Source organism: Vitis riparia, chromosome 3 (genome assembly GCF_004353265.1).
Source record: "Vitis riparia cultivar Riparia Gloire de Montpellier isolate 1030 chromosome 3, EGFV_Vit.rip_1.0, whole genome shotgun sequence".
Lineage (NCBI taxonomy): Eukaryota > Viridiplantae > Streptophyta > Magnoliopsida > Vitales > Vitaceae > Vitis > Vitis riparia.
In genome coordinates, this window is record NC_048433.1 from 11,647,284 (window position 1) to 11,658,377 (window position 11,094).

General features: G+C 35.2%; 1 pseudogene; it reads right to left on the bottom strand.

Moving 5' to 3' along the window:
• Positions 1-5,511: 5,511 nt before the first annotated feature.
• Positions 5,512-9,124, bottom strand: LOC117909194 (annotated as a pseudogene).
• Positions 9,125-11,094: the final 1,970 nt, after the last annotated feature.

Here is an 11,094-nt window from a genome sequence, read left to right on the forward strand (position 1 = left end):
CACAAACTCTGTCTTTTTGAAAATTTATTTTGGGAAGGCCTCTAACAAGTTCATCTTTGTTGAGTTGGGAAATAAGGTTCATGTTAGCATGTCTCAACCTCCTATTCCACAACCAACTTTGATCATGCATGCTTGAAAAGCATCTATCATGGCCATCATATTTTGAAATATTTATAGCATAAACATTATCACATCTATGGCCCATGAAGATGGTTTTATCTTTTTGAATATCTTTGATGATGCAATGAGATGCTTCAAAAATTACTTTAAAACCTTTGTCACAAAGTTGACTAATGCTTAAAATATTATGTTTTAAACCATCCACTAATAAAACACTTTCAATAAGAGAGGATGTGTCATTACCAATGTTGCCTTGACCAATGATCCTTCATTTTGCATTGTCTCCAAAGGTAACGTATCCTCCATTTCTCTTTGTAAGGAAAGCAAACTTGGATTCATCCCCGGTCATGTGTCTTGAGCATCCACTATCCAAGAACCACTTATCCGTCTTTGAACCCTACAAAATAAAATTCAAGTTGATTTAGGTACCCATATCTTTTTGGGTCCTTGAGGGTTAGTGACCTTGGATTTCTCAATCCAAACCTTTTTAACGTTAGCATTTGAATTCTTTTGAGATCCATTTCTTAAGGGACATGTGCTACTAATGTGCCCTCCTCTTCCACAAAAGTTGCAAGTAGTAGAAGGACTTGCACTTGTGGATTCTTTTACAAAATAGTTTTTAAAATACTTTTGATTCTTTAAGGATTTGAATCCTAGCCCTTGTTTGTCAAAAACACATTTTTGACTAGCTAAGATCATTTCAAAAGATTTTTGTCCACAAGAAAAAATTGAAAGAAAGGAGGTCAACCATTCCTTTTTCTTTTTCAAAATCTCATTTTCACTTCTCAAAATCTCATTTTCTTTTTCAAGATGAGTTTTAGATATTTCAACAATTGAAAATTTTTCTTTCACTTCTTCAAGCTCTTTTTCAAGTTCTTGAATTTTATTTTTAAGAGAATTATTTTTCAAACTAAGTTTTTCAAAATCCTCATATAATTCTTCAAAAACATCATGCATATCTTCATCACTAAAGTTAGAGTTTACCTCACCAAGATCATTTATTTCCATGAAGCACATGTTTGCCACTTCTTTCTCCTTTTCTTCTTCGGAGGATTCTTCACTTTCACTCCAAGTGGCCATCATTGCCTTTTTCATTCTTCTCTTGGATTCACTTTTGTAGAGAAGACAATCATATTTGATGTGTCCTATTATTTTGCATTTGAAACACACCAAATCTCTTTTCTCTTCCTATTTCTCCTTGTCACAATGAGATGAGGATTCCTTTTTAGAAAGGTCTCTTCTAGAGGTGAACTTTCTTCCTCTAAACCTTTCACTCCTCATGTATTTGTTAAGCTTTCTTGTGATGAGGGCTAAATCATCATCTTCCTCACTTGGTTTTTTTCTTCAACATATTCTTCTTCCTTGGTTGTAGCTATGAGAGTTATGCTCTTCTTCTTTTTGTCTTCACCCTCTTATAGCTTCTTTGCCAAGTTAATCTCATATGTCATCAATGACCCTATGAGCTCTTCCATGGGTAGCTTAGTCAAGTCTTTTACTTCTTGAATTGCAGTGACCTTAGTATGCCACTTTGATGGGAGTGACCTTAATATCTTCATCACCTTTTTGGTTTCTTTTTAAGTTTTTCCCAAAGCTTCAAGACCATTGACAATGTCGGTGAACCTAGTAATCATCTGAACAATAGTCTCATTTTCTTTCATTGAAAACAATTCATAGTTATGAACAAGTAAATTAATTTTTTACTCTTTCACTTGATTTGTTTCTTCATGAGTTATCTCAAGTAATCTCTAAATTTCTTTAGATGATTTACATTGACATATTCTCTTATATTCATTTCTATCCATAGCACATTGCAAAGTAAAAACAGCCTTAGCATTTAATTGAAAATTTCTTCTATCAAGCTCATTCCATTCTTGTTTGGGTTTTGGAACCAAGACTCCATCAACTAGTTTAGTAGGAAAAGTTGGGCCATCTTCAATGACGTCTTATACGTCTAAATCGGTTGATTGTAAATACCAAGTCATTCTAGTTTTCCAATAGGGATAGTCGGTTCCCGTAAAAAATGGAGCTCTATGTTTTGTAAAATTTTCAATTTGAGATGAGCTTGATGGAATAGTCATTTCCTCTTAGACGATTAAGTCTTAAGTAAGAGGTATAACTCTAATACCAATTGAGAAAATAAAGACTATACTTAATTAAGAAAAACCCCCAAAAAGGGGGGTGAATTAGGTTTTTAAAAAACTTTTCCAACACAACAATTTCAAGCATAATATAAACAAAAATAAAGAGATAGAGTTAGAGAATTCAAACTCAGGTTTTATAGTGGTTCGGCACTTCCTTACCTACATCTACTCTCCTCAATCTCCTAACCGAGTGAGGGTTCCACTAACTTGAAGCTTCAACCAAGATTCCAATCTTCTTACACTTGGATTCCGGCTCCAATGGGCTCTTACACAATCTCTTCAAGATTCAAACCTCTTGAAGGCTTTAACACTCAGTTTTTACAAGAATGAATCCCTCAACCTAGCTCAAATACAAAACAAAACTAGGATGACTCACAAGGGTGCACTAAAGGATATGCAAGTGATGATTTAATGCACTAAAAAAGAATTAAGAGCTTTTAGGCCAAGAACAGGTAGGTAGACAATTGATTGCAAGTGTTCTCTATGTCATAAATGAAGTGGAGCTCTCAATTTATAGGTTTCTAAGCTCGGGAGTCAAAAACAGCAAAAGGTAGCCTCGATCGGTTTACTAGCCGTTGGAGCATTTAATGCTTTGGCAGGTTACCGTTGCCTCGACCAAAGGTCGACCGGACCTCGACCGGGAAAGGGTGAACCTTAACCGAGAAGAGGAAGCTACTGGATGAGAGAAAGTGTTTTTGGCACTCCTCGACCAAACCTCGACCGGATGAGGGCAACCAGTTGACCGATTCCCCAACCGATTGAGCCGGTTGGTCAAAGCCTCGATCAGTTCAGCCTTTTGGCCCCGAAAACCTATCTTTTTCAATTCCTTTCTTTTCTAACACTTAAGCAAGGTCTTTAGGTGAATTAATATGTCAATTTTAAAACGTTTTGCCTAAGGTACATTTGATAAAACTTGGGTTTTAAGGAAATTGAAGTTTTAAAGGATAAACCAAGTTTTCTAAGATGCATGAAACAGTATGAAAATCCTAAGTGCACTCATGCATTCATCTTACATTCGTTGCCTATGATCAAGTCTTCCAAAAGTCTCAATCTTGTATCCATTTGGTCCTTTGATGAATTTTCGAATTTATACCTGAGAATCTTTACCATTCAAATCAATTAGTCACTTAGTCATGGTTTGTTATCATCAAAACCCGATTAGGAGAACCCTTGGGCTAACAATTGGTATTTTGATTTTACAGATATATCGATGGATGTTTTGGAAAAAAATATCGATAAGCCTAAAATTGATCAAAATTCATAAAAATATAATAAAAACCTCATAAAAATGTAATTAAATAGACATTTTAAAGTTGTTTTATTAAAGAATTTGATATATGAATAATATGATTTATCATATTTGATAATAATATTATATACAACAATAAAAAAAAATATGAATTTTATAAGTGTACATTTATTATTAAATTATATCAAATATTATTTCATAATAATATTGTGATATTTTATTATAATATGTCTAATTTAAAATATATTTAATATTAAAATTATGATCAATTTAATTAAATTGTATTAAATGATATAAAATAAATTGTGATATATGTACAATGTTTTAATATTTAATTAATTTATTAAAAATACTATGAATAAAATTATCGTGATAATTTTAATCGCTCCTTAACAACAGGAGCAAAAATTGCAAGGCAATTTTTAGGAGGTACTGTAGCACATTTGACTGTCTATTGACTCACGTTGACCATTCAATATATCGAGAAAAATCGACGATATTGACGATTTTTGGCAATTTTTCCCAAAATTTCGCCTAAATGATATTTCTTCACCTGATATCATTTCCATAACTTCTAATACGTGATATATCATCAATATATACTGAAATTTTCATCCGTGGTTACAGACATGACCATGGAGCTTGTTTATTTGCAGCATCTGGTGGAGCTGCTAGGAAATTCCGACAAAGATTGAGGATGGGCTGGTAAGCCAACCATTTTCATAACTCATCTTACTTTTTGGTGTTCATTTACCAGCATTGAGAGAAATTATTAATATTTAAATTGGACCGTGTTTCGTTCTTTGGCATTTATAAATTGGGCAATGATGTCCATAATTTTGATAATATTATTTATGTTTATTCAATTAAACACTTGCACTAAAACGTGTCAAGACTTGCGGGTATGAAATTCCAACATTCCAATCATACATAAGCAGTGTCAAATAAACATAAGTTAAATTTCCAATCTGGGCCCAATCATACGTCTATCATTTAAATTAAAAATTAGAAAAATTAATTTTAAAACACAAAAAGTCCCAAAGCCATCAAAAGCAATTATAAGGATTACCTTATGTTTGGCCACCAAGAATTTGAGAGAAAATACCAAGAAAAGAAATAATAGAAGGAACAAAATAGTGGAGTAAAATAAAAAGTACATTTAAAGTCAATGAAATATTTGTATATATCATTTCAAATTTATAAAATAATTTTAAAATATATAAATTTTTAATTAATATTAATTTTTTTTAAAAAAAATTATAATAAAACTAAATATTTAAAAAAAAAAATCTTTTAAAAAGAACAACTTCAAATTACATAGGGAAGCTACTCCTTTGAAAGACCATATCAATATTCAATTTTCAATTGAACTCTTTGAAAGTGTTGAAAATTTGAAAATAGTTTTGAAGAGTTATATTTTAATAAAAATGTTTCAAAATTATTGAATTTTTTAAAAATCCCTTATAAGACCAACTAATAAACGAAAGTTTGTTTTGACCCAATAGAATAAATGAGTGAATGAGAATGAGATGAGATGGGAGTGGGGCATGAGCCACGACGTGAAGCATGAATGAGATAGGCTGGTGGAAGGAAGAAAAGAGGGTGATTTTGGTCTATGTCTGCCCAGAGGCCCTTTTCAACTTTTGCCTTTTCTGCTCTCTCACTCTCACGTCTCTCACCCACCCATTAGGATTTGGTTCACTAGATTTCCATAAAAGGATGGAAAAAACCTCTAAACAAAGAATATCCCTTTCTAAAACCATTCATATTCCACACCTACTCAAATTTGATTCTGTTATGAATAGAAAATTATTAATGCACTCTATATGATGTTCTCATTTAAATCCCACCACTCCCATTTGGATTGCGAAAACACAAACAAGACGTTCAACAAAGATTATGGAAATGAACATTGGATTCCAAAATCTAAACTTCTCTATTTTCCATTATGAAAAAAAGGATGAAACTTTGCTTAGATGTTTTCAGAAGAGAAAGTGATCATAGAGAAACAATGACATGCTGCTGGAATTTTCTTTTCAAGGGTGTCTATGCTACATATCAGTAGAAACATGAATGAATGAAATAAAAACCTTGGATCCTCAATTACCGTAGCATTTCCAACTTGAACACAACTCTGGCAGATCAGCTGCAATTTATCCCGGTCATGCCTGTGAGACTGCAGATCAGGGGGGAAGAAAACCAAAAAGGAATACCAATGCAAGTAAAAAAATTTGTAATAGATAGAAGAAATCTGGATTTGAACCCTTGTCCTCAAGAAGTTGAAGTGTTTTGAATGTTCTGCAAAAACATGTTTTTTGCAGCAGCATCGGTTGAAAACCGGCCAAGCAGAGCCATTGTAGCAGTATTACTTCCTAACTTCTCAATTCCTCTGGAGACCATGCACGAGTGACTAGCTTCCACCACCACTATCACATCTCCACCTAGCAGAGATGAAACAGTCTCAGAACCTGCCTGGTAAGCCTTTCCTGTACTTGGAGCTTGAAGCCATAGAAATGTACTATTGACTCTAAAATGGATCTTGCAATGGGATTGGTTCCTTTGGTGCAGAAGTAGCCTATATGCACAACACCATGAAAGGGAAGTAAATGATGCTCGCACAGAGACCAGAATGCCAAGTTCAGCTCAGACTGCATCTCTGCCTCGTTGCAACTGGGATGAAAAGGATCCATCTTACCACAAACAGACCCATTTAACTTCAGCTCCAAGTTAGCTTTTTCAAAGTTCATCAGCCACCTCACATAACGATTAGGGGTTCGTACCAGCTCTTTCCTCGATGGGTCTTCACCCAAAGACTTGAGAATTGAAGTTACTGCAGCATCCATTTGGTGGACAAGTTCTATCTTGCATGGAATTAAAGCAGAGGAAGACTGGGACGGGCACCAACATGGACTTGTGGAATCTTTGGTACGGGTTTTCTCCACATTCATGCCTCGGAATTTCAGGAGACTTAAAAAATCGCTCCAAATGGTGGCCTTTGAATTTTCGAAAAGGCCTTTACCAGAACAAACCGATACTTTGACCCACTCTTGATGGGTTGAATCAAGGAAGCCCAACTCTAAATTCGGGAAATGAATATGTAAACACTGAAGTACAACAGCAACACCTGCAGGCTTGATCCCATGGTTCAAAGCAGAACACACTTCATCTGCGAGACGCTGTGGATCTTGGAGTCGCTTTGCAAAAACATCAGCTACCCGAGAAAGCTTACTTAAGCCCACAACCTGTTGCCCTGATGGGACATAACCCACATGACACTTTACCTGGAATGGAAGCAAACAAGATTCACAGTATGAGAAGAGATCAAGATCTCGAACAATCACGAGCCCGCCCACTCCTCCTGCATGACCAACTCCATCATCCAAACCAGCTTCAGGGAATAAGGCACCTTGAACAATGTCTTTTGCCTTTTGCCTGTAACCTAGAAAAAGAAATAAAAGTTCTACTTAATAATTTGCAAGCCATCACTCCAACTCCAAATCAATAATAGTCCATAAGATATCTAGATATCATATCCATGCCTCATATTTTTTGAACAGCCACCTTTTACCAACCTTTGCCAATCAATGAATTCATCAATTTCACATGACATTATTAGAATAATGTGGAGAAATGCTTACAACCTACAAGTGTTAAGCCATGCACAATAAACTAAACTTTAAAGAACAGGATTCATAAATGGCTATCAAAGAACCTATTTGCATCAGCAATCCACCTTCTATAGCCTTTTTCTTGCCCATGAATGCACCAACTTCACATAAAAAATATATGAATAATACTGAAAAATGGTACAATCCATAAGCAAAAATGGAAATTTAAACCTGAAAAGAAACCATAATTTCAAACAGGAGGCAACAGCCAACTAATTTGGTTGACATCCAAGGAAACAGACTTGAAAGTCAACTTCATTCACATCCAGGAAAAAGTGAATCCAGGGAGCCCTTTTGCAAAAGGTATCTTAATCCTAAACCGACCTGTAATATGTAATATAACACTATCTCCTGGATCTCAAACAAGGATTATTACAATGTTGGCAGGGCATGGCATCACGGTCTCAGATACAATGAAAGTAAACCATTGAATGTGAATGGGGATGCCAAAGCTTATAATCTAATAATGATTAGAGTGAAATTAAATATGCTAACTTAGTGTTTGCTTCTGACTTCAACAGAAATTTTGGCTCAGTTTAGGCCTTACAAAAACAAGCAAGCCAATGGATTGTGGGTTTTTTTTCCTCCCTTGAGGCCTGGCTGGCCTGGCTCAAGTCGTAAAAGGATAGGGAGGGTCGGTGGGAGGTTCCAGGTTAAAAGTCTCAATGGGAACGAAAATTTACCCATCAAAAACAAATCTTATGTATGCATCAGGAAGAAAATTAGATTCATTAACTCCCAAGTTTACAACTCACCTTTAGATTTACTACAAAGATTTGGGAATCATTTAATTTCTAGAGAAGGATCACATATTTTATCCTGCCTAGGTCCACGAGAAGTAGCTCACCCTGCCCAAGACAAATCCAGAGATTTGTACAGGCAAAAAGGCTGTCTCAAAATCCAACTAATGAGCCATAGGACAAAACCAAGGTGGGTACAGAATTTTCGGCAATACATATACTGAGATGTTGAGAAAGTCTCAAACATAGTGAATTAACCAATAACTCAAAATTTTCAAACACACACATATATGTAGATAATGAAGATAAAGTGAGGTAGATCACAATTTCCCAACCAATACATTAAGCTGAAAATAAAACTAAGTCCCAGTCCCAAAATTTTCCAACACAGAATAAAAGAAGAAACAAGAAAAAGCAGCAGATGAAAGGGAAAAAAAAAACAGAGGGAGATGGTACCTCTAGTTCCTTCACAAAGGGCCTTGGCAACACGGGCAGGGGTCTTACGGATGCCTTCCCTATTGATATCCTCACCCAAACCCTGCAGAAGCACTTTAACAGCCTCCTCAATGGGTAGAGTCTCTGGCTCAAATCCACCTCCACATTCACGCCATCCTCCAGTTCCACACTAAAGTGCCCCTCATCCAAAGCCCCCATCTATGTCTATGTCTATGTCAAATGTCAAAAAACCTACACAATACTGAATCTCGAAGCTAAGCAAGCTGAGAAGGATGGGGCTTAGAGACTTCGAGTTGGTCACAAGGGCCCCTCTATTAATAGGGCAAAGAAAAAGGGGAAGTGGATGTCTACCAAATTACCAACGTAGGGTGGCCGTTGATCTTGGAATGTGTGGAAACCAAGTGTTTTCTCATCGGGATGTAGGACCCAGTTGCGTGAGTCCCTTCTCCTCTGTACGGCAGCGGCCGATCTGGGTTGTGGGTGGTGGGTGGTGGGCGGTGGGCGGTCGCCGGTGGATGTGGGGGCAACTTCACCAACCCAGACCACCACCTAGGCGAAATCTCGGATCTGCCGTGAGGGGTGAGGGGTGGTGGGGAGGGGGACCTACTTCCCTTTTATTTATTATGGCTCAGACTAGAGTAGACAACTTGAGGTTGAAGATACGAGCAAAGTCCGACTCTACGTATGGATCATTCTGAGCTACTTGTCATTTTAGGCAGGAGCAGATCCAGAAACGACGCTGGGGCACCATGACCCCTCCCTTTCTAATTTTGGGACCCGTATATTCTTCAGTTCCAGAGAAAAATGGCAATTTATTTCGTGTCTGTGAATTTTTTTATTTAATTTTTCATTCTCAAATGAAAATGAATTTTTAATAATTTTTTGTGGTATTTTATTAAATAATTTTTAAAATTGTTAGTTTCCCTCAATTCTTTAGAATTTTAATTTGTTTATTTTCAAATTTTAATAAATAATTATATAATTATTTATACTAAGGGAGTTTATGTATAATTCTTTAATTCTAACGGTACAAAATAATAAAATTTTGTAAGATACTTTGAATTATAAATAACAATAATCATCAAACTTTTATCAAGAGAGATATCGTAGACATCAAAATTTTTAGTGAAATAAATTATCACTAAATTGGTTATAAAAAAAATATGACTCCCTCGATAAAATTTTGGATCTACAAGTGATAAATTCTAGATACATTTGAAAATAATGAAACGCGTGATGAAATTTGGAATAATACAAATTTTAATCTTTCAAGTAAAATTAATTATTTCGATTGCAATAAGAGGAGAATTAAAAAAATAAAATAAATATTCTTTTGTTGACAAATTCTTAAAGGAAATAAATATTTCAATTAAAATCAAAAGAGAATAAAGAGTAAATAAATATTCCCTTGTTCAAAATTTTTTTTAATGAAAAAGACAAGTTGTTAACATAAAATTTGAATTAAGCAACTAAATAATAGAGAATTCCAAATTTTAATTCTCTAAATGAAGAGACTTCTTTAAATCGGCAAAAAAGGACTCTAGAGGCTTCACAAAATCTTCCACCAAGTTCAAGAAATGATAGAAGTGTTATAAAAGCGATCTTCACCTTTCAATAAGTTTATTAAAAAACAAACAACTTGTAGTCTTCAATTGATCTCTAAAATCAAAGAAATATTTGCATCGTTGTCTTTTAAATTGTGATCAAGGTGATATATCTATATATATATATATATATATATATATATTTGTAAAAGAATATTATGATAAAGATTATATCCCACAATTTAATAGTTTTAATAAAAAAATTTGTTTCGCATATTTTTTCTATTGTTTTACTTACATCACAAGGTTGTTACGAAATTTGTGCGTACATATGATTATCAAAACTCAAATGATCTAACCATCAAACAACTTATGTAACGACCCGCATCCAACCATGTAGATATTGTTCGCTTTGGGCCCAAGAGGGCCCTCACGGCTTTAAAACGCGTCTACTTGGTTAAGAGAAGTCTCTACATATATAGCGCCAAGAACTTTTCCCCCTATCCGATATGGATGTCACAAACAACACCCCCCCCCCCCCCCCCCCTCCTCCATGTAGACACAACATCCTCGTTGTGTCCCACGGGATTGTGGGGCTAAACAGCCCCTATCCGATGTGGGATGTCACAAACACCCCCCCCCCCCCCCCCATGTAGACACAATGTCCTCGTTGTGTCCCACGGGATTGTGGGGCCAAACAGACAAACACCCCTTACGGGACCAAACAAACCCCACACCGGGGTCGGGGATCGGCTCTTATACCATTTGTAACGACCCGCACTCAACCATGTAGATATTGTTCGCTTTGCGCCCAAGAGGGCCCTCACGGCTTTAAAACGCGTTTACTTGGTTAAGAGAAGTCTCTACATATATAGCGTCAGGAACTTTCCCCTCTATCCGATGTGGGATGTCACAACTTGTGTTTTTAATCATAGTTCATGATAAAATACTTCTAAAATAAAAAAATTCCATTTTTCTCTATTGATTTTATATTTAGTTATGTGAAAATTTTATAACATATTAAATTATTGAATTCTTTGTAAAAAAATCCCATATTCTTATTGAAATTATTTTAGTAAAACATCTTACAATTTTTAATTCCTTTAAAAAATTTCTCTAAATGTTTTTCATTTTGTTTGAGGGTAAATCTAAGTTTTTTTCCCTTAATCCCCAAGA